The following is a 22,654-nucleotide window of genomic DNA, read 5'->3' as shown; positions in this document are numbered from 1 at the left end:
GGAAATAGCCATAGCTGAGAAAGTCCTAATGTTGTCTTACCATCCCAGAACTGCGCTTGTGAAGATTTTCATCTTATTATTTATGTCTTTGAGCCTGTACATCCCTAGTGCTATAACCAATGGCTCTTATACCAATTTGTAATGTACCTTCTATACTAAATCATCAAATAGGAATCTAATGGTCTAGTTTTTAAGTCAAAGTGAATGGATAGAATTTTATTTAATGTGGGTTATGCAAAACATCATTCATCTCCTTGGTTTCAAACCTATGGTCATCCTTCCTTGTCCACTCTCTCTACAGAGTTCTCAACCAAACATACTAACAAGGATATATCCATCCCGTGGCCAACCCATTTAAATCTACAATCAGAACATAAAGTAATTCCTCTACTGTACCATCATGTCTTCTTACTATAAAGAACTCTGCTGTGAATGAATTTCCTGCATGACCTACAAACAGACCCAAATAACTGAAAATGCACGCAGGGGGCAAGGGCAAGACATTGCTTAGCATCTATCATGTGGGAGACCTGGAATAAGGGGCCATCCAAATTCGATGCATATGATACTTTTCTTTTTGCTATTAAATATTCCTTCTCAATGTAAGATCCAACGTGCATCCCAGTGCCATCCATCCTATTGTTTTCTTTCACCATTGGCTGGAACTTTGAAGGGCTTCTTAACTTGCACACAAAACACTGTTCTATTTTCCGTTTATATTGAAATGATTCCATTTGTCTGACCTTTGGAGAGATGATTCTTTCAATTGAGCAAGGTGATTAGCAAGGCTCTGCCATGGTAACATAGGTCATTACAGTTTTCATAAAAGCCTATCACTTATCTGCGCCAACACATGGGAATGGGAAGATTTATCAACCTTATATCACTCTACAATTCATGAACTTGCCCTACTCATCCAAATAGAAGTTAAAGCTCACTATAGAGAGGTGTTATGGTCATGAGAGTATGATAGGCCAATTATTTACAGAATATAAAAAATGATTAATTCACCTTGTTGTTACTGAAGATGTTTTCATCTCAAACCGTTTTGAGAATCAGTGCCATGCCAACAAGTATCATCAAATTTCTGCCATGACAAGTAATATTCTCAAATTTCTCATCAGTTTACAGTGACTGGATTACATTATAAAATTTTCACACACCTTTACAACTCCTAATAACTCCTTAATGAACTTTAATCATTAAGGAAAAGACTGAATTAATGAATCTCAAACCCTAATAAACTTCAATCATATTCCAAGTGCCAAACACTTTGAATGGTTGAGAAAGCTCTGATTTCCAAACCCCTCAAAGCTGCTACATGTTACATCTCCATATATATGGAGAAAAATTAATGAATAATTTCAAACCCTCATGAATAATCATATTCAAATCATCCAACACTTAGAATTGTTGTTGTTCTGGTTGAAGCTCAAATAAAAAATTACTAGAATTCAAACGAAAGGTTTTGATGTCCAATCCCATGGCGAATGCCACTGCATCCCTACATAGAGTTGATATTGACGTGCATATAAAATGTTTTCTGTAGAAAGAATGAACAAATAACTTAGAGTAGAATTATAAACTAACTGGCTTTTACAGCAGACCAAAGAGATGGTAATAACTGCAACGATGCAAGTTCTCTTGTAGTATTTGGTATTCTGGTAACAATAATACTTCATCCACATCCATGAAGAAATATCTTCCTGCATTTACCATAGCCTAACATATGCCATATAGCACAATATCCGAATTGAACAGTCAGTCCCACCCACGTAATGTTCTTCACCCAGTCCTGAATAAATCCTGAACATCCACGAAGAAATATCTTCCCGAATTTACCATAGGCCAACAGATGCCATATAGGAAAATATTATTAGTTAACCGACAATATTATAAGTTAACCAGCAATCCCAGCCATGGAAATTTCGTCTTCTGTATTTATAGTTTGCTACCAGTTTGGAAATTTGAATTATTTGGAGCCCGAGCCAAAGGCGAGCCCTCCAAAAATTCTCGCAGGACCAGGCGTAGCCCAGGACAACAAGGGGGTTGGAAATAGTTTTCAACTAGCAATTGACGCGCCTCGGTTTTACCTCACTAGCTGCGTCATTGCCCCAAGTGCAAATATGACTACATATCATTTGTTACTCCACTTTATACTCTTCTTTGTATTTCTGTTTTTGAATTGTGAGATGTGGGAAAATACAATATATTTTTTAGTTGATAGAGAGAATGTTCAATTATTTGTATGATTATAATGTGTAAAGAGAATATCAGATATGGTATTTTTTTAATGATATCTGAATAATTAATTAATAATATATATGAAAATTTTATTTGTTTATATTTGTGTAAGTAGATGGTAGTTATATGGTATTTTAAAAATCAAGGTTACCACTATATTGTTAAATGTTTTTTATTTATATATATATGTATGAAGAAAAAGATTTTGTATATATATATATATATGAAGAAAATGAGGATGATTTTTATGTATTGAAACTTTTTAGTGGTTAATTAGTACAATTTAATGAAAGAGCTAAAAAATATAGGGTGAGTTGGAATAATTAGGTTAAAGTGCAAAAGCTTTAGAGAAGATGATGTTCACTTTCAGGTGCACTATAATTGATGTTCATTTGAGTTGTCCCATATTAAAAGACAAACTAATTTCTTAGCAAGCTTGTAATAAATTCATGTTACTTGTAAACATTCAATGACAACACTCTGATTGAATTGACATTAAATTTCCCTCCAACTAAAATTCATTTAATACCCATTCCATTGTTAGATGATTCTCCTCCATTTAAACTTAATATAATACCCTTAACTCTTTTGCAGAAGATAGAGTCCAATCACTTCCAACTAATCCTAAGGCCAAAAAGCAGCAAAACTGCATCATTTTAAACCAATCACCTCTTTTGTGGAAGATAGAGTGGTAGCGCCTCAAACTTAGCCCAAGGCCACAAATGAAGAAACCTACATCATTTTAAATAAACCATCTTCTAGTCCACTAACTCTTGTTTAGATGGTGATCTGGTGTGTTTTTCACCCACTCCTAGTCACGAGTTCAAGTAGGTCCCATATTTGGGTATTTGCATTGAACCCAACCTATATGGAGTAGGTAAATAGAAGACAAACATAGTACAATAACTCAAAACCTATAGCACACAGAATTGAATTGGAATTCTATGGGCAATGTAATAGGCATTTTACAATGTGAAAATTTGAATAAATGTAGAAAGAACGTAACTATTACTTGTCCAACATTCATAAGATTTAATATGTGAATCAAATGAAAATATAAATATAAAAGAGATTTAAACATTGAATGAACTTCAGAATAGCAAGTCTCGCTACGACTGAGACCAAGCCATCAATACACGCAAATAAGCATATGAAAAACTAAAGAATTGTTGTAGTGGACAAACTCTCGCTTAGCATGGCAGAAAGGGACACATAGATATAACATAGGTATATAAGAAGAATCTTGACAGGTGTAGCCATTATAACATAACTCAATACCCACCTACCTTACTCACTGAAGGACTGAAATTTTCTAGGGAAACAAGTCTTAGCTACGTAACCTTATATAGCATCCTCTTCCAAGTATTGCAAGGCCTCTAGTCATGATGGAATTTTTCAAAGAGCCACATTTAGGTTTTGAGTACCCTTTGAAAGGGTATGCAAGCAACCTAGGTTTGCAAATGGCTTCAAAGAATTCCCAGAATTGTTGATATAACTCACATTTTGGATAACTGGGATCTATACCTATTTTACACATGTCAGGATGGCCATCAAGGCGACAATTTAAGAACACACAATTTTGATCCTCAACCTTCCCATCAGAAGAAAATGTGAACTGACCCTCCTGGTTTGAGCTCTCTCTCTCCCCATCACTTTTTTCAGAATGATTGACCACCTCTGAAATATCTTCTGCAGAGGGGAAAAGCATAGTTGTTCTAACAACAGAGAGAAAATGTATAACAGAGAATGAAAAACTGGAAGCAACCGATGGTATAGCCATAGGGGGAGCTTCTTTGAGGGTTTTGTGTCTGTGGTTACTTTATCAGCTATAATAGCTTGTTTGGAAGACAAGGTTGCTAAGGATACAATATTATCCTCCTTCACTTGTTTTTTCCCATGCTTACTTTCATCTATCTGTTGGTAGTTGGGCTGATCACTATTGTGCAAAGCATTTAGCTCTGACACCCTACCAAGGATTTCAACATCAACTTTTACTTTCCTTGCTTTTCTATTTCCAGGCTTGCATTCATCTCCATCCAAGCACATAAGGGGCTGGGCACTACCTTTAATTCCATTAGACTCTGCCATCCTATCAAGGATTTTTGCATCCTCTGCCTTCTTAGCACCTCTCTTCAATGGCTTTTCTCCAACCAATTCCTGGCATGAACCAAACCTAGGGTTAACATGCAACCCATTCAATTCTTTCCCTTCAGTAAGGACAACAACATCTTCTTTTGACATCTTCTTCCCCATTTTCTTCAATGGCTTCTCCTTGTCTGTCTGCTCATGTAAACCATACTGTGAATTGCCAACTGATCTATTTGAAACTACCCCAACAACTATTTCTGCATCCTCTTCCAAGTTAGTCTTCGCTCTTTTATGCAGAAACTTATCTTCACCTGACTGCAGATATAAACTCATTTGAGCATCGTTGTGAATGCTTGAAACCAGTTTTGTATCACCAATTTCATCAACATCCTGATATTCTTCTGTCTGAGATAGAAGAATTTCATCTGTCTCACTTTTCTCTGAGTCCTTGAATTTTCTTTGAAACCTTTTTGGAATCTTTGTATGCTCTTTGGGGTTTTCTGAACATACTAATTCTTCAGGCTCATTATCAATTGGTCTTTGATTTCTTTTCTTTTTCTTCCCTTCATCAGATCTTGGGTTATCCAAAGACAAGCTAACACCCAATGCATATCTTCTATTTTGTGCAAGTGCTGACTGAACTTCTAGACACTCTACCTGGTGCTCTCCCAAGGACTGTTCAATTGATTTCTTTTTCTTTGCTGAGATCCTCAATAGATTTTTTGATGATTGATTGATTGCTCCATTCTTTTTTTTTAAGTTTCTTTGAGTTTTTAATATAGTCAGTTTATTGCTAATTGCTAATAAACTATGTTGCTAATTGCTACTAAATTTCTTATTACTTTAGAGAAATTTTGTGTGCACAATTGATACAAGAGTCGATCCATCTATCACTTACAAGTGAAATGTTGAACATGGAGAACATCTTTGTCAACTTAAGTTATTCATTGCAACCGGTCTCCGCTGAGGTACTTCCAGAGGGCAGTGGGGAGAAACGCCCAGTGGTGCAGCTGACAATTGCAGAGGGAAATCCAGAGAAGGAGCTTCAGCAGTCCCCTACCCGACTTCAAGAGCAGGAGACGCGGGCCATAGCACAGGACCCTATGGAAATGTGGGCAGGCATCCCAGAAGGCCAAGGCTGGAGCAGAATTATTGAGGAAAAACCTGAAGATTAGTCCCCAGCGGCACACCATGTCATACATTTCTCTCTTTCAGGTCTGGTATAGATTTTGGGTCTCGGTCGAGGCCTGGATTAAGCTAAATATCTATGTTTGTATCTTTTCAGTTCTTGTTTATGTTCACGTTCACTATAGTATAGGCAGTAGGCCTTGCAAAGTCTGTTACGCGTCTGTCTGTTTGATGCCCCTGCATGGGCCGTTTTGGTATGACGTGGAAACAACTCCATGTTTTGTCATGTGGGAAGTGCTGCCCCTACGAGGGCGAATTCTGAGTCAAGTAAAGCTACCCAACATGCCACAGTCGACCCTGGGCAGCCTGCCTTTTTGAATGTAATGCTTACCTGTACATAATATAATAGATTAGATAGCTTTGCCGAGAAAAAAAACCTTAAAATCACACACAATTTGATGAGAGATGTTAGATACATAGGCCATTACATAGTCATTATATGCGACTAATACTCACAGATAGAACTCCACAAGCATAATCATCCCATAGAAGCTCAAAGATCTGTCTTGAATACAAATCCAACCATTTCCATAAATTTGGAATTTCTTTATGGGTCAAATATGTTGGGAGTCTCACTTTATTTTTGTAGCTATTACTCTATATGACAAGACTTTGTGGAAATTGTGGCATTGCAAATGTGGTCTACTGGCTGCAAAAGATGTAGCACAATCCATTATCCATAGGAAATTGGAAACTATGGCGTGTTCCCTGTGCACCCCTTCGTTTCTAGTAGTATATAGGTTGATTCCTTCTACCTGTATTCATACAGTCCACACTATAGATTCTCTTTGATACTTTCAACAAGATGAAAAAGCAAGGATTAAATTGATAACAGTAAACAGTAAAACAAAGATATAGTCAATTGAAACATAGTATAAACCTACATGATTAGATTTGTCTTCACTGTATTTATTCTTACTATTAATGGTTGCTTCCTTAACTGGACATAAACAATATTTATAACCTGTCATTGAGCAGTCAACAAGACTTTTTACACTCTAAACTAAGATGCTTGTATGCATGTAGATTTAGCACAGGTCTTTCAACATGATTTATGCCAAGATTTGTATTAGAAAAATGGTACACCTTTTGATGAGTTCAATACTGTGTATTTTAATCTTTAGTACATTTTTGGAATGAAATCAAGTGACAAGTCTGGTCTAAATCTGCTAATTTTGTTATAGATTACTGAATATTGTTGTTTCCAATTGTTCCAAATAGATTTCCAATAACTATCGAGGTAAGCTCCCCTGTAATATATTTACGTATATCAGAAACCAACATTTGTGTAGTAATTTTAGCAAAACCATAGGTTAGAACCTATGCAAAAGGGTACTAGGACATAGGTATAGGAAACACCATGGGATAAATTTATTGCATGAGGCAAGGGCCTTTCATTTCATGCAACAAAACCCATGCAAGTCATGCAACATGCACCATGACACTAGCTTGACTAATAAATCACACAAGTCATGCAACAAGCATCATGACACTAGCTTGAGTAATAAAATGTGTAAGTCATTATTGACCACATAGGTGCTTACATGAGGTCATTTTGGTAAGACCATGCAACTACTTACATTAGGTCATTTTGATATGTCAAGTCAATATTTGACATCTAGTGGCCCAGACCAAAGGGAACATCCAATTTTCATTCCTTGTGGGAAATAATATTGTCCCATAGATTTGTATGTTGTTTCCCATAATGTGTAAACCATTAAGCTTGAGGAAGTGCATTTATCATATGGGTAGACAACCATGCATAACATACAACATTACCCATAACTACAAAATCCATCTCCTTCCATGCAAACTAGGAATTACATACAATACCACAAATCTTGAGCCCTAGTATTTGGTGAACTATCCAAGTGATTCTGGGCATGATAGTCAATCAAGTACTTAACTCTGGATGACTCAGAATGGGCATTGAGATAAGGTTCATAATTTTCCAAAGTAAAAATCAAATCAATGATAAGATAATTCCAATGACAGTTAACAACACTTATGGGAAGCTTCATATTAGATTATCACTTTGTCTAGTACACATTTATACTTTGTCCTTTTATGTCGACAATAAGATCTCAAGGCAGTGAGTATCAATCCACTTAAATTTTGTATAGTAATTCTGGAAACTCATGTTGTTATATGCCTAAAAGTACATTGTTCATTGGGGTTGATATCTATTAAATTTTGGTATGTTCTATGCTTAGAGCAATTTACTTCAATTTTTCATATTAGCCCAATGACAATATTCAGATTAGCAATCACATCAACATGATAGTAAAGTGCAGATAGAACATAAACACAAATAGTAGAAGACAAGCCAAGACAAGAGGACACAAGATGAGGCACCAGCCAGAGATAAACACCAATGTGGGGAAAGCCTTGATCAATTCTTCTTATATTCTTCAATAGTTCACTAGAGAGAAAGAGATAGAGTACAATGATTTGAAGTCAATACTTGACTTGCCAAATAAGAGATCAAATATCTTCTTCGTGACAATGACACAATGAGGTTGCAATTCTGATATCAAGTACTAAAGATATGTAGTTCCTTCCCTGCTTCACTAATCATGACAAGGCTGCTAATATGGCACCTTTCATATGCTACAAGGACTGGTGCATTTCATGGCAGACCTGGTCACTAGTTAGGGCACAAGATCTAAGTGCTACAACAACCTAAACACACCCCACAATTCATCTATTTACTATGGCTAGCCTTCATACAATCCTCCAATGATACGCTGCCTAATAGGGATTCTTACCTTCTAAATGCAGGTACTAAAAGGCCTCCAACTGTTGGCTATGGCTTGCAGCCTAGCCTAGCAGTGGACTGTACCTTTGATCCCTTCAAACAATGATCGAAACAACCCTTAAAAATTAGTCCCTAGCTCCTCCTTTTGTCGGATACTTATGTCCTTCAAATCGATCTCAAGAACAACACTAACATGCCCAAACAACCTTGCATTATACCATGTTGTCACCTACGACAATGTGACCCTTCACGCCGATGAGAAACTCCATTTTTTTGTGGCTAGGTTCACTTTTCTGGCTGCGTCTAAGGGTCCCTTACATGCTGTGACAAGGGTTCTAATAGCGGCTTTAGGCCTTCATATGTTGCTAGTTAGGGCCTCTCCAACTACAGCTCAGAGAGCTGCATATAAGGTATTTTTATTATAGCAAATAGGAGCTTCACAACACTACGTATGTGTCTCTCTTAATAACAGATTAGGGTTGCTGATTAGGCCTCTTGTTGCTGCGGAATAAGGCCTGCATTTAGGACATTAGGGCACCTCCAAGATAGTGGCTATACATACTTTGTGACTGTGTTTAGGGCATGGTCAGATATCCTTTTAGAAAAATGACTAGACTTCCTCCTTGAGCTATGAATATAACTCCCTCTTGACAGCGTATAGATCTCCTCTTACCTACAAAAAGATCTCCCCATAAGACTGCAGCTAGGGCTCTTTAGTTCTGCATCTAGGGCTCTCTTAGAAGACCCTTTCTTCACTGCATCTAGGGCTTCTCCCTCTTGATCTCTCTAGCCACCAAACCCAAACGAGTGGAGAGAGATCTTAGGAGAAGTGTGTGTACAAAATGACTTGAAGACCTCTTCTATCTATAATAAAACGTTGAGGACAAGTTGGGGTAATTTGGTTGCTTGCCGACCTTGAGAAATTGTCAAATGGCATAAATAAATTCATATCTCCATGAATACATGTGAGAATCAGATTATCTTTAGATTAATTCTACACCTCTCGACGAGAGGAATCCAAGAAAAATATCAACTGCCATAAATAAGAAGACCCACATGGAGTTTGGCCCTAGTTGCCAATTTTAACAATATTTGAACTAAAAAATGACCTAACACAAACCTTTTGATACCTTTTCCAACACATCTACAATAAATGGTCCTATAAGTATAATCAAAACTGATCATAGGAAGCTAACTGGTCTTGAATTACCATACCATTATTTATGATAGCCTGTAGCCTTTGAAAATTTCACCATATCCTTGTCAACCCTATCCATACATGACAACATAACATTTCCATCATATGAAATGTATCAATCCTAAATCATAAGAAATGATTCATCACATTGTATTTATTTTTCATATCATGTTTGGGCCATTATTACCTTAACTGGTAAAGATACTTGTAGCCATAGTTACTAGATTCAATTGAGCTTACTTGGCTAGTATGACTCAGCTGGGATCTAAATCTGAGCAGATTAGATGGAGTCGAAGCTTAACTTGGAAAAATTCAAGGTCTAACTTAGACTCGAGCAGAACTATCTCATGATCTAACTTGGGCTTGGGCAAGAATCAGGTAAAACTTGACAGTTTAAAAATAAAATTTTTGTCCAAGTTATTTTCTTTTGACCAAATTTCCTGAATTAACTCTTAAGTCTTGCCTAATTTTAAGTCAAACCTTGTTTCTTTGTCCATGTTGAGTTGGACCTAAATCTTTATAGAAACATTTTCCTTAATGCTATTTCATAGAGACATATAATTGAGCTTAGGATTAGTGGATGCTTCCATCATTATGTCTATCATTTAGAACCAAGATACAATACATTCATCTATTTGAAATCTGAGTGCCTTTAGAGCTAGAACTTTGTAGTAGTACTTGCAAGAGTATCAAACTTGAGGGCTCTCTATGAAGACACATGAAGAAAGAGGAGTGCCTTGGAAGTGCAGTGCATGTTTGATACTTCCTCACATTTTGAGGGCATGCCAATAGAAATGTCATTGTTGTTGGATACACTCATGTTTGTTAGTTTCAGAAAATTTTTGTGTCAAATATGTTGTTTTCGTGAAGTAATATTTCCAACCAAGAGGATAAAGACTTGGCATTCCTAGGACATAGTGGTGTTATTTCTTGCATGTATTTTTGATTTATTAGTATTCCACCACTAATAACTTCATTATGTAGCTACTCATTTAGTAATATATTACAACAGTGACTTGTTAAAGGAAAAAGATTTCGGTTTGTTTGAACATCATAAACTAGAAGGAAATTTAGCTTTGAATTAGAAAAATGGAATATATTCTGAAAAATATGTTTTCTAATCAAATATAGGCCCATTGCCAGATCATTAAAAAAACAGTCATGACAATAAGCAATGATTTTGGACACAATGAATTACATAATTCTCCAGCTCAAAAACAAGTTAGCATATTTAGTTTTATCTATGTTAGTGAAAAATGAATGAGTAACATTAAGTTTGCTTTGAATATTTATAGAATCATTTAAGGGATTCTAAATGGAAATTTCATGTGCTAATAATGCTCAATTAATTACAAGGAAAACAAGGGGCATACATAATTTGTTGGCTTCTGGGAATTGGATTCCTATTCCCTCGGAATAGTACGCTGAAAATTGAAGATTACTATGTTGAAGCTATATTCTTGGTTAGTATCGCAATTTACAAAGTCTTGTCTTATTTTTTTAGTTTCTTGTTGTAATCTTGTATCAACAATACTTTGCTCCACCCATTAGATTTCTACTGATTAGTTTTATTGTTGAAGTGTCACTGTTTCTTAAAGATAACTAGAGGAAACGATACAACTACAAAAGTGGAGCATGAGACATTCTTAATAGAAATTTCTAGCTCTGATGTGTTTGATTATGTTGGATAAAATAAAAATTGAAATGTACCATAAACATGGGAATTCAAAATATTGGGATAGAAATGTGTGTGTCTATTTGCATTTATTACTTTAGTTGAGTATAACATTTCATGAACAAATGTTGTACAATGTAGTAGGTACACAATTTATTCTATGGTGACATTTTATTTTCTTTGTTTGTATAGGTCATTTGGCCACATAGTGGCCACTATTGCCCAGCTAAAGAAAGCTTATTCGATTTTCTTGCTTTTAGGGGGGAAAATGACATTAACAATATTGCTGATGTTGAGGTATATATTGTATAAATCTTTTATAGTCTACTTTAGTTTATATTCCAGTGTTCATCGACTTTCATGTCTTATACTTTGCATTGTATTTCTTTTTTCAGGAAATGAACTCATTATTGATGGTAAGAAGCAGGAATTGAAGAAAGAGGAGAACAATAACACTAGAGTGACAAAATGAAAATTAAAGAGAAAGAGAAGAGAACTGGTCTAGTGGTACCCATAGAGCCAATATCCCGCATAATACAAACATATAAAGACTAATGGTCAAGTCCTAAGATTTGGTGAATCCACCTACAATGCATTGGCAACACAATGATAATGTTTTGAGGTGATGAAACACTATTTCATGTGCAAATTGTGCTCCAACCAATATTAAGTTGGAAACTCATATTGTAATAGTTGACATCTTATATAATATAATTTGTGTGGTTGGAATTATTTAAAGTTGCACTTGATATTACTTAGTATTGTAATTAATAAATTTAACTTTGCATTTTCATATTAAACAAACAAGTACATTGTATGCCATTTTTTTTAATTTAGTTGCAAAATCATACTAATTAATTTATGTTGATTAATAATGAAAACATAAAATCAATTTAAAACTACTAAATTAGTATTTTATGGTTTTTTCTTTTTTCTTTTTTCTTATGTTAGGCTAATTCCTAAAAAAATATTGTATATTGAGGCCTTGGCCTGTGCCTATCCATGCCTAAGTAATGGCAAAAACCAGTAGAGCCAAAGTCTAGACTGCCCATTATGGGAAACTAATCCGAATCAAAAAATGATTTCAAAATTTAACTTGCTGCCCACACAGGGGAAACCAACAAATGCGCACAGTTTTTTAGCAGTGTTCATAGTGAAATAGAAACCAAGTATGGAAACAAAAACCAAAAGTTTTTTTCCTGGAACCCCATAAAAAAAAACTAGAAGGAAAAGTTCCAAAAACTTGAGAAAATAGACACGTGGCAAGCTGTGTGATGAACATGTGGCAAGCTATGTGGCAGACACGTGAAAAGCAAAGTGGCTGACTAGGAGCGAGGCAGAGATGACGGTTGTTCCTCCATGATGAAGCACTTGTAATATTCCATGTTGCCACCTACCAATTGCGATGCCTCTGTGTTGCCTACATGTTGTGCCAGATGTTCCTCCTCGATGAAACAACGATAAGGGTGCATGGCCTCGTTTGCATGCTGGTCCTTGTCCACCTCCTTCCCCACTTGTCCCCTCTCCTTCTCCCTATGCCTCTTCCCTACTTTGTGGGTGCTCGTTTGAGCCATGTCTGGTTCTGCTCTGTTGTGGCCACCTCCTTCAATGGTGCGACCACCACTCACAGTGTTATGTCTCTCAATTGCTTTGGTGTGATCACCACTTGCACTGGCCTGGTCTTCAATTGCACTTGTGCTATAAACAGCCAAAGTGGCCAGTCCCTCAATTGCTTACTCCGTCTCGTGAAAGAAAATGGAGATGGTGCCAGTGATGATGGGCCTGTTCAGGGCTGAACAAACTATGAATTGGGGATTCTGGGGATTCATCTGTGGAGTGGATGGAGTGCCACTCGGAGGCGAGGTAGAAATGGAAGGAATGCTACTCAGAGGTGAGGCATGGGTCGGCAAATGGAGTTGGTAAGATTGAGAGCAGTCTCTTCCACTATAAGTGTTTGGGTAGCGCTCATGAGTCTGCTTGGCCAGAGAAGAAGTGGTATCAGAAACTGGAGAACACTGGGGATGAGTCAAGCTTCCTCTGCTTCCTCCCTTGCGACTGTGCATACGGTGTCCAATTCTTGGCATATTTTCTTCAGAAGTTTGAGAATTCCTTCCGAGATTGGGCTCAGAGTGATGCAGAGACCCAATTGAATTTGCGGGCTGCTCAGCGGAGGGACTAATAGCAAAGGCCGAATGGAAGACAAAGTGGCAATCTAGGCTCTGGGTGAAGTGTATTCCACGGCCGAAATCAATGATACAAAGGAGGTGGCAGCATCTCCTGGTGGTTGTGTGGGAGCTGGCTGCTACAACGGCTTGAGGGCAGAGGCATTGCAGTGGCAGAGGATGGTGGACAGGTGCAGTGGTGAAATTATCCCTAGAATTCATGTTTGCGCAGAGCCAAGGTGGATGGTTGCTTACAGGTTGGAGATGGTGCCTCCTTAACTTACATTTATGGCTATTTTTAATGGCAACTTTAGACCACTGTGCTATTCTATGGAAGGTTATATTCTACGGAAGGATATATGGGATCAACTACAAAAAAAGGGCTATAAGGTCCCTCGATATGCTACTTATGTCGAGAATAGGTAGAGACAATGGAGCACATAACCAATACATGCAGATACAGTGATCACCTGTGGAAACATCATAATCAACTCTTCGGAGTTAGTGATAGGAATCCAAACAACATGAAGACAACAATAGATAATTGGCAAAAAATCCTTACCAAAACATAATCCTGAACCGAGCCTGGAGAATATCGCTAGGGTTCATCCTGTGGGAAATATGGAAGGAAAAAAATAATCTGATCTTCGAAGAAGAAAGAGGAATAGAAGAAAAAAATGGAATCAGAAAATCTTGAACATAAGAAAGGCAATACTGGAAGAGAAATGGTATGAGGAAGATTGGAAAAGCAATCCACAGGAAGAAAGAATAATGAAAAGCCTGAACTTGAAACCTAGTATGCCGAATGCATCCTCGTGGAAGCACCATACCTCCAACAGAGAGGTTGCAAATCACTATAAATTCCCTCAGAAATAATTTATCAAACATAATTTTGGTGGAGCTGCAAAAGGGAACCTCGGAGCTGCGGGGACAGGAGTATTATTCAGAGCTGACAAGGGGAAAACACTTAGAGTCTATGCCATGGGCCATGGCATTGTGACCAACAATGAAGCAAAGCTTCATGCTCTGAAAAGGGGACCAGAAATTGCGATAAGAGAATGATTCCAAAGACTATATGTAGTAGGATACTGAAAATGGTGATAGAAATGGCGAAGAAGCTACGGGAATGAACGTAGTAGGAACGAATCAGCCAAAGTTGGAGAACTACATGGTTGGTCCAAGAAATAAGCAAGCTAATTCGATAGATATGATACATTATCCCAACACATGTCCAAAGGATGGGAAACGTGGCAGCGGAAAATCTGGCAAACTAGGGACGCAACCAGTTAGGTAGAAACCTAGATATAGAAGTAGAAGAGCTATTACAAATGTGGGAAATGAAGAAACTAGTGGAAATACTAGAAAAATATAAGGAGCAAGAGAGAACCCCCAATCAGGGTGTAGTAAAGTAGAGGAGTTAGGCCAACATAAATGGGAAGTGGAGATGTCAGGCATCGTCCACATGACCGCAAGGACAAGGATCACTTTAGGATGTGGAGGTAGAGGACAACGGGAAGGGAAGGGAGGGATCAAGCCCCAAGAGGAGGCAAGTGGATCCAAGAAGGGAGGATAATGAGGAAGGCAGGGGAGCCAATGGGAGAGTGGACAGAATGATGCCAGCAAGTGGCAGGACAATGAAGGAGGATTGATGGCAAGAGCAGCTGGAGGCATGCATGAGTTAAATGATAGCCAGAGCAGGAAGGGATGGAGGGCCATCATCCTGAGGTGAAGGCATGGGGAAAAGGGTGGTGAGTAAATGTGACAGACAAGTGGTAGGTACACTGAAGGGTGGAAGGGAAAGGGGAATAAAACAAACGGGTAGAGAGCTAGTTGGTAGTTACATGCAGAAGGCGAGAACGAGAACATGAGCAGAGGAAAGTGGTAGACGAAGGAAGATGACGCAGATGGGGGAAGCAGTGGCACCAGCTCTGGTAGACGGTATGTTCTTCTCCATTTCCTAAACCTTAGAAGTATAGTGATGTCAAATTCTATAGTTGTTGAGAAGGAGACCGGGAAAGGTATAGACTCTGTAGGAGTCAAAATCAGGATCTCCTGGAACACCACCTAGGTTGAGAGTGTAGATAAAAGAATGAGAGAAGAAATAATTAAAACTCTGGCTTTGAAGAATGCTCTCAAAGAGAAAGGAGGAAGCTGGGGAGAGAAGAGCGAACCTGGCAAGGGAGTTGGTCAAAGGAATTCCACTCTGGCCAGGTGGCTCTTGAGGCTCAAAGGAGATGTCGTAAGTATCAGGAATAGAGAGGAATCGAACCTGGAGACCTCAAGAGATGAGAAACAAGATAGCGTGGTCCCTGAGAAACCTACCTAGAATTTCTTGAGCAAAAACGAGAGGAAAACCAGAGCTTCGATTAGAAAAAAGAATGTAGAGAAGAGTGAAAAGGGAATGAAATTACCTAGTGCGGTGCAGAATAGAGCTAAGGTCCTTCCGTTTAGTTCCCCTGATAGGCTTTCCATGGTTAATTCTCCTCCCATGTCCAGAATGGAAACTCAGTCCCTCCTAGTGGCTCCCAGGTGAGGTTGTCTATGATGAACCTGTGGGGAGATGCTTGATTGAGTGAGACTAACGTGAGAAAAGAAGAATTGCGGGAAAGCAATTAGAAAATCCAAGAGATGACAGTGGTAAAGATGAAGAGAATTCTAAGAAAGCTCAGGTCATTTGGTCTTGAGCGGGACACCAAACAAGGCTCAATTAATTGTAAAATTGATTGGGTGTTAACCAACAGAATAATGATAATCTTCATGGTTATGTTATAGGTTTAATTATAATCTACATGTAGTATAGTTTGAAGGAAAGAAAACAAGGAGAAGCCAACAAAAATAGCGACAACGACATAATGGGAATAGATGGAGAAAAATAAACCAAGAAGGGACATAGAGGAATATGTAAAAATATAGTCTCGAGGATTGGAAGCTCTGACAGAGAATAATGTAAGAGAGGGAGAAAGATAGGACAAGAGCATATTAAGACCCTCATTGATGCGTACATGGCAGGGAACCCACCTGAGGTCACAGCCCAAATCGTGGGTTGGGATCGAGAATTAAAATGACAATATTACCAACCAAGATATTCCCAAGGAAGAATGGGAAGATATGGTTCAAGACCCAAGCAACACCCGTGGAAGGCACACCCTATTGAGACAAACAATCAAACAATACTAGGTCATGAAGAATGTTGTGGCCCAGGCCATGACTCTCAACAAAGAACGGGCACCAAGCAAAGGTATGGAGGCACAAGAGGACACTAAAGAGAAAGATCCCATTAGAACAGAGCTACTCAAGGAGATAGCGACAATTCAGATACAAACATATCGAAACAACCTAGCACTGGGAAGGATTGAACAAACTCTACAAGATATGAAGAGAAGCGAGATGCTAGGTTCCAGTGCTAAAGTCCCAGCCCCCGTGATTTCCTTGGATGAGGAGTAAAGCAACGATCTAGATTAATTTTGTTTATGTTTCATGGGGGTTAGCTTTTATTTTTCGAAGTTGATTTGCAGTATAGATAATATAGACAATGTTGTTAGATTGATAGAGAAATACTTATACAAATTTTGGACAACTTTTAATGCTGACAGGTGGCCAACATGGTTTCCTACAGGTAGGTTGAGGCCACTTGGAACAAATGGAAAAATATGATTTTGGCGAGTTAATATAAATAGCGAAATTACTACCAAGTTTACAAAAATAATAATTATAATTAATAATTTTGTTTTTATTGTTATTATGTTGAAAAATTATTCTAAAATATTGTGTAGACTCATTGAGGTGTTTGATGTTTTGGGTGAACACTTCACCCATCTTTAGGGGCAAAAAACTCATATTCATGTTGCAAATAGTGCTATACTAAGAATATGAAGGGAAAGGATATGACCATTATGAAACACGAAGAGGATGAGAATGTTCATAAATAATTATTAACTTAATGAGTTCAGTTAAAATAATTTGAGAAGGACAGGTAAAATAGAATGAGGAATTAAATAATAATAATAATAATAATAATAGATTTTGAGCGAACTAATATTAATATTAATAAGATATATATATATATATATATATATATATATATATATATATATATATATATATATATATATATATATATATATATATATATATCTATATATATATATATGACGATGGATAAATTGATACTAAAGAGAGGGTTAATAATTTATATTAAAAAATTAAAATGATGTTACTAATTTCAATTATTAGGTTAAAAGGGCATAAAAATAGAGTAAGTTATAATCACATTAAGAAAGAGTAAAAACAACATAAAAATAGATTAAGAAAGTGTAAAATTACTTGATAAAATTAATCAAGAGAATTTGGGGAAGGGTTAATCATAAAAAATGATTAAATTAAATTAAATAATGAAGATAAAATAATAGATTTGGTTATACACACACACACGAGAGAGAAAATAGTTAATTGTTTGTGTTAAAATATACTTATATAATTTATTGTGTCATAATGTTTTAATTAATGATTATAATTATTAATTTTTTATTTTATTTTATCTTATTTTAATTTTAATTTTTTATGTAATTTGATTATGTCAAAATATTTAAATAACATAACTTAACAAGATAAGACATTACAACCTCTCTTTCATACAATGCTTCTCAACACAATAATAATACATGTAAATTAAAATATTTTAAAAACATTATAACATAGCATTAAAGTATCTCAACCAAAACAATTTAAATTTATAATATAATAATATAAATTAACCATATTGACTTTATATTTTAAAGGTTGTTTATCCTTAAGAGAGTAGCTAAATGATACGACTTTGGCCACAATACGACACTATAACAATCTAGTTGCATTGAGTTACTCATAAAGGGTGGTAGAACAACATTAATAGTGAATTACTACATAAGATTCATGTAAGTTTGAGAAATCAATGGAAAAATAATTTTAAAGAGATAATAAGATCATGGCACCACGAAGTAGTTCAATCCTACCTTTGTTATCAATCCAAAATAATAATTTATAATGAAGAATGATGTCATAATAATAATAAGTGTTTTTATAAATAACGCTACAATGCAAATTAGAGATGGGATCAATCACCTAGGTGCACAATACTTTCACCATAAATATACTCAATGAAATTGTGACTTACATACATAACTATCAAGCAAGCAATGATGCCTAATTGTCTTAAAGTGATGGTATTTTTTCTCTGGTAAATAAGAAAAATGTGATGCATATGCATAATTAAATGGATATATTTTTTTTAAGGTGCCTTCATTACTTGTCCCAAAGGTTCAAAATATCCATTTTTCATACTCGAACCAGATCCAACGTCTATTTGTAATTATTTAAAATATAAAAAATATACATTTATACGAAATGGTTTCAAAACTAAGCTCATTTAAAATTTTTCTCCTACTATTGAACTTTATCCTTACCTTTACATAAGACAATTACATTCACTATTATAAACCAAAAATTATATCCAAGGATAACATCTGACACCATTGACTAAAACCATAAAAAAAAGTGGTTGTTTAGTTTTCCATAGGACTCCATTCAAACCTTCAAAAAATTGTTTGTTTAGTTTGCCATAGGACTCCATTTAATGAATCATCCAAGATCAAGCTAAAGGCAATTCTTATAGAGCCCATAAACTATTGTGTTGGGTTTTTTAAACATTTGTGTGTATTAAATATATTGGAAAATCCCTGAGACTAATTTCAACTAATTTGATAATGTTGTGAGTAATTTAAATTTATAAGATCAATTCATTTTAAAATTGTTAATTTTAGAACACTAATCAAAATGGTTTGTTTTTAGACCATTATTTTTTGAAATCAATGAAATTACTTTTAAGAAATAAAATAAAATAAAATAATTAAGATAGCCAAGGAGTTGAATTACTTCCTATATCGAGCACTAGAGTGTCAAGTGATGGTTGCAAATGGAGGAACCATATATTGCTTTGGAAATTGCCATAATATCAAGCCATCCATGGGAGAATATGTATTGAATAGTCCAATGCTTTCCATTCAAATGGGTGGTGTTGATGTTGTATTAGAAGTCCAATGGCTACAATCTTTGGGTACAATAGCTTTTAATTTTCAAGAACTTTTCTTGAAAATTTTTTCGAAAGGAAAGAAAGTTGAATAAAGGGGTATTGCAGGGAAACTGAGAAACATAATCAACTCTAACGCCATGAGAAATCTTCTAAGTAAATAACAACGAGGTGTAATTGCAAAAATTATGTTTTCTAGAGGTTCCCACATTGAAATCATATCTTTCTCCAGAGTCCAAAAATCCTTGGACAATCATTCCAAGGTATTTGAGAATCCCAAAGGCCTCCAACCTATTCATGATCATGATCATGCTATTCATTTGATTTGAGAAAGTATTCATCCAAATATCAAGCCTTATAGATATGCCTATGCTCAAAATAATAAAATTGAACGTACGATTGCAGAAATGCTAGAGGTTGGTATAATTCAACCTAGTCAAAGTTATTTTTTTTATTGGTGCACAAGAAGGATGGATCGTGGTTGAGGTGTCCGGATTATGGGGAGCTCAACAAGCTCACTAATAAAGATAAATTTCTCATTCATGTCATTGATGAATTATTGGATGAATTGCATGGATCAATTTACATCAGCAAGTTGGATCTTCATTCAGGATATAATCAAATCATAATGAAGAATGAAGACATTTCGAAAGCAACATTTAGAACTCATGAGGCTCATATGAATTTTTGGTCATGCCCTTTGGCCTTACTAATGCACCTTCTACATTTCAAGGTTTGATGAATTCCACTTTCAAACCCTTCCTTAGAAAAATTGTGTAATATTTTTTGGTGATATACTAATCTAAAACAAGTCTTGCAAGGATCATGTTCAACATGTTGAAACGGTGCTAAAACTATTGGAGGAGAAACAGTTATATGTAAAAATATCCAAATGTTTGTTTGGAGTACAAGAGGTGGAATATTTGAATCATATTGTATCTCTTGAAGGTGTTAAAGGTAGATCCTAACAAAATTAAATCCATCAAGGAATGGAAAATCCCCACACCCATAAATCATCTGCGAGGATTTCTTGGGTTGATAGGGTATTATCTCAAGTTTCTTAAGGATTATGGGAGAATAGCACCACCTCTAACAACATTATTGAAGAAAGATGCATTTTATTGAACTCTAGAAGAAACAAAGGCCTTTGAACATCTTAAATAGGCAATGTGCCAAGCACATATCGTAGCTATGCCAGACTTCACAAAAACCTTTATTGTGGAATGTGATGCCTCAGGAGATGGAATTGGTGTTGTTTTAATGCAAGAAGAAAGACCCATTACTTTCGAAAGTCATCCAATCAAAGGAAATTATTTACAAAAATCTATTTATGAGAAATAAATGTTGGCAATACTACATGCACTTAAGAAAAGGGGATGTTACCTAATGGGAAGACACTTCAAGGTAAAAACAAATCATGATAGTCTTAAATACTTTCTAGAACAAAGATAATCTTTAGAAGAGCAACCACAATGAGTCACAAAGACATTAGGTTATGACTTTGAAATCATCTACAAAATAGGTAAGAAAAGTGTTGTTGTAGATGCACTCTCAAGAAAGGATGAGGATGTGGAATCATTGATTTGAGCCATTTATATTATCCAACCAGATTGGATAAATGAAGTGAGGGACGAATGGAATAATGACGAAGAAGTGTTGGCACTCATTCAAAATGTAACAAGATCCCAGTACATCTGATACATTTATATGGAAAAATGATTTGTTATGGTACAAAGATCACTTATACCTCTGTAATAATTCCAAACTCAAACAAAATATTCTTATGGAATTGTACACCTCTCCATTAGGAGGGAACTTGGGATTTTTAAAACTTACCATAGGGTTAAGAAGGATTTTTTTGGGATGGACTTAAATCTGATATTCAAAATTTTGTGGCGAAATGTTTGGTTTGCCAAGGAAATAAAGTTGAAACAATTAAGACCCTAGGTCTATTATAACCTTTATCCATTCCAAGTCAATGTTGGCAGGAGGTTTCAATATATTTTATCACAATTTTACCTAATTCCAAAGGAAAGAGTGTCATCATGGTCGTAGTTGATAGAATTACCAAGTATGCACACTTTTGTGCATTATCTCATCCGTTTTAATCAGGTACAGTTGCTACTAAATTTATGGAAACAATTCAAAAGCTACATGGAAACCCAAAGATTATTGTAAGCAAAAGAGATCCCATTTTCACTGGAAACTTTTGGACAAAATTATTTTCTTGTCTGGGTACTCATTTAGCTCATATCTCATCTTATCATCCTCAATCTGATGGGAAAACTCAGATAGTGAACAAATGTTTAGAAGGATATATTCGTTGCTTTGTATCTGATAAACAAACAAAATGGGTCAAATGGTTGCCTCTGGTTGAATGGTGTTATAACACTTCCTTCCATATTGCAGCAAAAATTGCCCCATTTATTGCACTTTATGGATATAATCCACCATCCATCACATCATATTTAAGAGAAAATTCTAAGGTTCAAGTAGTGGAAGATCACATCAACAAGAAGTTATCCAACTCTTAAAGGATAACATGACTTTGGCGTTGAATAGAATGAAGCAACAGGAAGATCAACATCGTAGCGAAATAAGTTTGATGTAGGTGACTAGGTATTTCTACAGCTACAACCATACAAAAAAATGTCCCTCAAGCAAGCTAAGAAGGATAATAAATTATCACCAAAGTATTATGGTCCATACAAGGTGTTGCAAAAGATTGGTACCATGGCATACAAATTGGAGCTTCATGCAGCTTCCCGAGTGCACCTAGTCTTCTATGTTTCATGCTTAAAGATGGTTATAGGTGACAAGCTCCCAGTTCAAACAATATTTCCAGAACTTGACTACGAAGGAAAAATCATATTGGAACATGAAGCAGTCATAGAAAGAAGAACTCGAAAACTAAGAAATAAATCAATTTTAGAGTATCTTATCAAGTGGAAGAACATACCCGCTGAAGATTCCATGTGGGTGGATGAGAATTTTTTATAAAAGCATCCAGAACTACTCAACCGCCGAGAACAACACTTTTGTAAAGGGGAGAGGCATGATAGTTCCCTATAATACTATTTTATTCCCTTATTATTATTGTCATTGTAGCCCCTTATTATTATTGTTGTGCCCATGTTGTCCCCATATTGTTATTATTGTGCCCTATAGAAACCCACTATTGTTGTTGTTGTGCCCTTACATTATTATTGTTATGTCGGCTCTGATTATATTGTGACCCCTTAGTCTCTTGTATATAGAAAGTAGGTCTTGTCATTTG

The 22,654-nt window shown here is 36.0% G+C and overlaps 1 non-coding gene across 1 annotated transcript; it reads right to left on the bottom strand.

Moving 5' to 3' along the window:
• Positions 1 to 1,981: 1,981 nt before the first annotated feature.
• On the bottom strand, positions 1,982 to 2,128 carry LOC149204819 (U4 spliceosomal RNA). Its single transcript, XR_016253151.1, has one exon. It is a non-coding gene; the product is annotated as a U4 spliceosomal RNA (small nuclear RNA).
• Between the last annotated feature and the right edge of the window lie 20,526 nt (positions 2,129 to 22,654).

The sequence above is a fragment of the Pinus tabuliformis genome, chromosome 1_2 (assembly GCF_031772625.1).
Source record: "Pinus tabuliformis cultivar Carrire ecotype Pingquan chromosome 1_2, CPIR1, whole genome shotgun sequence".
NCBI lineage: Eukaryota > Viridiplantae > Streptophyta > Pinopsida > Pinales > Pinaceae > Pinus > Pinus tabuliformis.
This window is presented reverse-complemented; position numbering and strand designations above follow the sequence as displayed.